General features: G+C 47.0%; 1 long non-coding RNA gene across 1 annotated transcript; it reads left to right on the plus strand.

The window, feature by feature from the left end:
• The first annotated feature begins 2,717 nt into the window (after positions 1–2,717).
• Positions 2,718–5,929, plus strand: LOC140387890 (uncharacterized). Its single transcript, XR_011934025.1, has 3 exons — positions 2,718–2,875; positions 3,818–3,876; positions 5,277–5,929. It is a non-coding gene; the product is annotated as an uncharacterized lncRNA (long non-coding RNA).
• The last annotated feature ends 906 nt before the right edge of the window (positions 5,930–6,835 follow it).

Below are 6,835 nucleotides of genomic sequence, written 5' to 3' on the forward strand. Positions count from 1 at the left end.
CTCACACTCCCCTCTCTCTCAAACACTCACACTCCCCTCTCTCTCAAACACACACACTCCCCTTTCTCTCAAACACACTCTCCCCTATCTCTCAAACACGCACCCTCCCCTCTCTCTCAAACACTCACACTCCCCTCTCTCTCAAACACTCACACTCCCCTCTCTCTCAAACACTCACACTCCCCTCTCTCTCAAACACTCACACTCCCCTCTCTCTCAAAAACTCACACTCCCCTCTCTCTCAAACACTCACACTCCCCTCTCTCTCAAACACTCACACTCCCCTCTCTCTCAAACACTCACACTCCCCTCTCTCTCAAACACACACACTCCCCTCTCTCTCAAACACACACACTCCCCTCTCTCTCAAAAACTCACACTCCCCTCTCTCTCAAACACTCACACTCCCCTCTCTCTCAAACACACACACTCCCCTCTCTCTCAAACACTCACACTCCCCTCTCTCTCAAACACACACACTCCCCTTTCTCTCAAACACACTCTCCCCTATCTCTCAAACACGCACCCTCCCCTCTCTCTCAAACACTCACACTCCCCTCTCTGTCAAACACTCACACTCCCCTCTCTCTCAAACACTCACACTCCCCTCTCTCTCAAAAACTCACACTCCCCTCTCTCTCAAACACACACACTCCCCTCTCTCTCAAACACTCACACTCCCCTCTCTCTGAAACACACACTCTCCCCTATCTCTCAAACACGCACCCTCCCCTCTCCCTCAAACAAACATTCCCCCATCACTCTCTCTCTTTCACACAGACACCTCCACCTCTCCCCCCACCCTCACATATATGCAGACATGGGGGGAATCGCACCAGAATATGGCAAAGTATCAGGCTCACACAGAGCTCTGGTGTTTAACTCTCCTGTTCCACAGGACAATGTTACCACGGAATCTTGAGCCTCTTTGCCAACAAAATGGAGTGGCCGTGGCTTACACCATCACTCATGCTGAGGCGGGATCTTTTAGAGCCGATTAAAATAGGCGTCCGACTGAACTGCCGCCAATACATATCATGGAGGTTTTTGATCCAACCCCATGGACATTAATTGCCAGAATTTCCCCCTCCATGTCCACTCTCCCCCCTCCCACCCACCACATATCACAGCATCCTCTTCTCAGCATGAGTCTCCCACTAGGGTCAACCTCCAGCACTGCCCCCTGGCAGTGCCAATGAGACAGTGCCAACCTGGCAGTGCCTACATTGCACAGCCGACCTGTGCCGGGGGAGTGTCAGGGCACTTTCCAGGCATGTCCCTCTACCCCCAACCCACCACTCCATCCCAGGGGCTATACTTACCTCTGCACCCCTGCCGAGATTTAGTGAGGGTAAATCCTGGGTAAGCACTGCTGCCTCACAGCGTCAGGGGCCTGGGTTCAATTCCGGCCTCGGTTGACTGTCTGTATGGAGTTTGCTCCCCATATCTGCCTGGGTTTTGTCTGGGTGCTCCGGTTTCCTCCCACAGTTGAAGGATGTGCAGGTTAGGTGGAGGTTCAGGTATGGGGCGTAGTTCTGAGCCTAGGTAGGGTGCTCTTTCAGAGTCCCAATGCAGTTGCAATGGGCTGAATGGCCTCCTTCTGCACTATAGGGATTCTATGGTTTTGGCAGTGGTGGGTGGGTTGCTAATAATATTGAAACTCATCCAAATTTATTAAAATGAGGTTCACGCCATTTGTGGCCATGAATCTTGTGATGTCTCTGGCGAGGGACAGGGAAAATCAGGAAACGCAATCTCTCCAGCAAGAATTCCATTTAGCGGAACTCTCCATTGGGAGCAGGCTGGGTGAATTGCAAACTGGTTTGCGCTCGGCATGAATCTCGATTTTGGCCTTTCCCACTATTTATCCAGCGTGCCCAGATCCGCGACGGGGGCAACGCTCCCCAGGATTATGATGGAATATTCTCTATTTGCATAGACGTGTGCAGCTCCAGCAACACTCAAGAAGCTTGACATTATTCAGGACAAAGCAGCCCGCTTGATCAGCACCTCATCCACCACCTCCCTCCACCACTGGTGCACAGTGGCAACCGTGTGTATCTGCTACAAGATGCACTGCAGTAACTTACCACATCTCCTGAGACAGCACCTTCCAAACCCACAACCGCTACCACCCAGAAAGACAAGGGCAGCAGAAACCTGGAATAACCACCCTCAGAATCACACACCATCCTGACTTGGAAATACACCACTGTTCCTTCATTGTCACTGGGTCAAAATTCTGGAACTCCCTCCGGAACAGCACTATCACACTTTCATTGTATCACCTGAAGGAAGTGGATCATCACCAAGGACAACTAGGGACAACGCACATCCCATGAATGAATACAACAGAACAGATCATCACTTATCCAAAAGTTAACTCTCCCACACAGCCCTCCCAGTAAACCCTGTTTACGCACACTCTCCAACTCCCCAATGGACGCTGTACCCCATCCGACTGCCCACCTTTGCACACTGATACTCTTCTCTAACCTCCCACTTTATGTTGACACTCTACTCCCCCAACGTTTTGCTGCTGCCAGTTTCTGCCCTTTTTGACCAAGCTGTGTCACCTCTTCTAATATGTGTGACTTTGTGCCTGTCCATTTTAAAACACCTTGGGATCTCCCTACTGTGCTAAAGAATATTGTGTGAATGCAAGTTGTTTGTTGTTCCACTTTCCATCAGCAGATATCAGCTAATTGAGCAATGCAGGAAGTGCAGATTGATCAGGGAGTTTCCTAGCTGTGTGTTTGGCTGAGAGTGCAGTATAAGAAGTTGCTCTCCGGGTTGATTGTTCCTTTTCGCTGCAGGCGTCCCCCCTTCGAAGTGGGGGGAGAGATGATTCCTACCATTCTATCTTCTTTCAGAGGTGAGAGCGCTAATCAACTGGGTCCTTATAATTGGAGTTTCCCCCACCCTCTATCTCTTAATCAGTATCTTGTTTCTCTGTCGCTTCCTTTATTTCCCCATGTAGTTTTCATGGGGAGGAAAAGCTTATTTTCATAATTCTAATTTTGACAAAATCCCTGGAGAAATTGTGTAAATGGGCAAGCACACGATTTATCTGGAGTTTGCGTTATATCTCGCTCTTTTTCCCTGTTTCCTCTCGGGTTACAGTGAAGTCGAGTTGGAACTGAGCCTTCAGACTGTTCCATCATCCAGTTCGAATGTCACTGATCAGCACCCCCAACTCCACTCATCCACTTTTGCCCCATATCACTAGATATTCCTCATTCAACAACTCCCTTTGTACATTCTCTCTCCCTGCCTCTTTATCTCACCTCTCTCTTCCTTATCCCGTCTCCGTCTTTCTCATCCCGTCTAACTGTCTCTCTCTTTCTCTGATGGGGGATTTCCTGAGCACCAACCCCCCCCCCCCCCCCCTCGTGGCGTGTTTCTTGGCGACGGGAGATGGCCAGCAGGGAGAGTTAACTTTTGAATAAGTGATGATCTATTCTGTTGTTGCACAGCCTCAGAAATCAACACCTCCCTTAACTGTTGCCGTGCTGTGTGGTGTAGAAACATAGCAACATAGAAAATAGGAGCAAGAGGAGGTCATTCATCCTTGGAGCCTGCTCCGCCAGTCAATATGATCATGCCATACTCCCATTCTCTGCCTTTGCCCCATGACACCTTTAGTGTCTAGAAATCTTATTTCCTTCTAACATTCAGTGATTTGGCCTTCACAGCCTTCTGTGGTAGAGAATTCCATAGGTTCAGCACCCTCTGAATGAAGACATTTGCATTGTGAAAGGTGCTATATTACTGCCCAGGTTTTATCTGATTTTTCTTGTTTCTTCCCTTTTCCCAGGGATGCCAATCGGTGACCCAGAAGATCTCGCTTGCAGTAGTTATTTTTGTAATTCTATGGTGAGTACTTTAATTACAACCTAGCTGGGTCTGCAGTGTGAGTAATAGATTATTCCGAGGATTGGGGGAATTATAAACCATATATTAACCTTTTTGTAATTTGGAAAAGTTCCCAAATTTCCAGTAGTGATTCATTTTGGTAGATGCATTGTGGAGAGGTGATATATACTAAATTGAGTAATTTTAGAGGGTGCAGAGCAGGGTGACCTGAGGGTGTACATACACAAATCTCTGAAGGTGACAGAACAGTTAAAAAGGCTTCTATAGATAACATGCAGAGTCACTGACCTTTGTTATTTGACCTGAAACTCCAAAGGCTTATTAAGATAAGGGGTGAGAGTGGGATGTTAGTGGTTAAATCACACAAGAGAAGTTATTCGTCATGAACTGCATGTCCTCAGGAATTGGACAACTTTCTCAATCCTTTCAGAATGTCACACTAACAGATCACCACATATCCAACTTTTGTCTGTAATTCAAAACCTGAATGACTCCATGCTTCCTTCAAGGCCGTTTTTTGTTTATGAAAAGGAGCTCTATTAATATCTGGTAGAAAATTAGATACAGACTGAGAAAATCAAAGGTTTCACAAAAGGCCACAGTGGCATGATGGTTAGCACTGCTGCCTCACGGCGCCAAGGATCCAAGTTTGATTCTGGCCTCGGGAGACTGTGTGGAGTTTGCACGTTCTCCCTGTGTTTGTCTGGGTTTCCTCTGCGTGCTCCGGTTTCCTCCCACAGTCCAAAGATGTGCAGGTTAGATGGATTGGCCACAATCAATGCATAGGGTTACGGGGATAGGGCGGGGTAGTGTGCTTTCCGAGGGTTGTTGCAGACTCGATGAGCCAAATGGCCTCCTTCTGCATTGTACGGATTCTATGTTGCAGTTTGTGTAGCTGGGGCGGGATGGGATGGTAGGGTTAGTGGGTGTGGCCTGGAGGGGGAGGAGCTGACATCCGAATGAGTGATGAAATTCTCCCTGGTCTTTGATGGTCATCACATTCCTGACAGTAGGAAATATCTGTGTGGAAATTAGATTAGAAAATTGGCATTCAAAAATAAAAGTAGACTCTTCAAAGATTGGTTGGAAACGAAAAGGGAAACTATTGAAACTGGTTAGGTGTGAGTTTGGAGATTCTAGAAATAGATGCAGACTGAAATGATCAAACAGACCAGATGAGACATCAGTGCCTTTGCTGAACAGAAGTGGAAGCGAGTAGGACAAGGATAAGTAGTTGAGCTGTAGGGTGAATAAATTATTAGAGTTTTAGGCATTAGGAGGCATTGATGCAGAAGCTGTCCTCATGATACAGTAGATGGCTCATGGTCTGTGGAAGGAGTAAGTTCAATGAGCTGAGTGGCATTTTCTCATTCCATGATATTGATGTGATTCTTTGGCAGGAGGAAAGGGGAGGAGAATACCTGCTTCCACAGCAGGGACACTAGTGTACTCGTGCATTAGTGAGCAGAACAGTGATGAATGTATCCATCTGGAGAGTGAAGCCATTGAAGCTGAATAATTCATGGCAATGAAAAATTGCCTGGTTATTTGGCTTTAGTGCAGTGAAGGAAAAAGACAGAAGCCGCATGACGTTAGGATTACGATGAAACCTACGAAACGCTATGAAGCAACCTACGAAACGCTATGAAGCAACCTACAAGACAACTTATGATATAACCTAAAATGTGACCTACCACATAACCTACAATGATGCCTACGACAACTTATGATTCAAGGAGCAGATTCAAGGAGCAAACCCATAAATGATGCTGGCATAAATGATGCATATATACATGAAGTACTGATAATAATCTTTTTATTTGTTACCTTTGGATAAAGTTTTTGGTCATCTGGGAAGGGAGGGTCGGGGGGGGGGGGGAGTTAAAATCAAATGCCCCCCTCCAAGTTGTCTGCGTTCGTGGTTAGCTGAGATTGGCGGGGGGGGTTTCAGCCGGGAAAAAACAAACCCCCCTTGCAATTTTTCACAACTGTACGCATAATTCCTGTCTAAATAAAAAAAACTTCCAATAAAAATAGCAAAATCTGAAATGAATATCAATAGTCTTGCTCCTTTTTGTTTCCAATACAATCAACTGTTTTGCGTAACTAGCATTAATCAAAAATACAATGGGCTGGATTCTCCTATGTCCCCCCTGGCGTTTCACTCTGGACTTTTAAGAAAGTCCAGTGATTCTCGGGCTTGCAGGGCCCCAGAGTGCTTCTCGCAGCTCTGGCTACGAATATGGGGCCCTGTACTTCCAGTCGGGAGTCCACGCATGCGCACGGTGGCGACCTGCGGCAGCAGCCCTGTGGGACATGGCGGACTCGCGCCGCAGACCATGATGAAAGAAGACTCACATTCAAACTATCGTTTTGCATCATTAACTTTGTCTACATATATGTTTCTGGAACCCACCTCTTCATTCACGTGAGGAAGGAGCTGTGCTCCAAAAGCTAGTGATTCGAAACAAACCTGTTGGACTTTAACCTGATGTTGTAAGACTTCTTACTGTGCTGGCCCCAGTCCAACGCCAGCACCTCCAAATTATGACCATTACTCACAATAATGATCTGAGCTCAGAATTGGAAGTACAAGTTCAAAATTTGCAGGTGGCATCAAATTGTGGAGTGCAAGACACAAAGGAGGATTGAAACCAAAATACAATGGGACTTTAATACAGTGATTGGCAAATAGATTTTTAGTGCAGACAGGTAAGAAGTACTGCATTTTGCCGTGAAATATATCAAGACCACATACTTCTGGAATGATAAGAGGAAACAGGGGCCTGGGTTCTCTGTGACATCACGCCGAAATCGCGAAACGCGATTGGCCAGAGAATAGGCTGTGACGCTGAAATCGGGGTTGAGGGCGGTTTTGCGCTGATTTGGAATTCTCTGGAACCCACAACTCGGCGAAATCGTGGCGCCCGCTGCGGGGCCCGGAAGTGCAGTATGCACC

This window comes from Scyliorhinus torazame, chromosome 13 (assembly GCF_047496885.1).
Source record: "Scyliorhinus torazame isolate Kashiwa2021f chromosome 13, sScyTor2.1, whole genome shotgun sequence".
NCBI lineage: Eukaryota > Metazoa > Chordata > Chondrichthyes > Carcharhiniformes > Scyliorhinidae > Scyliorhinus > Scyliorhinus torazame.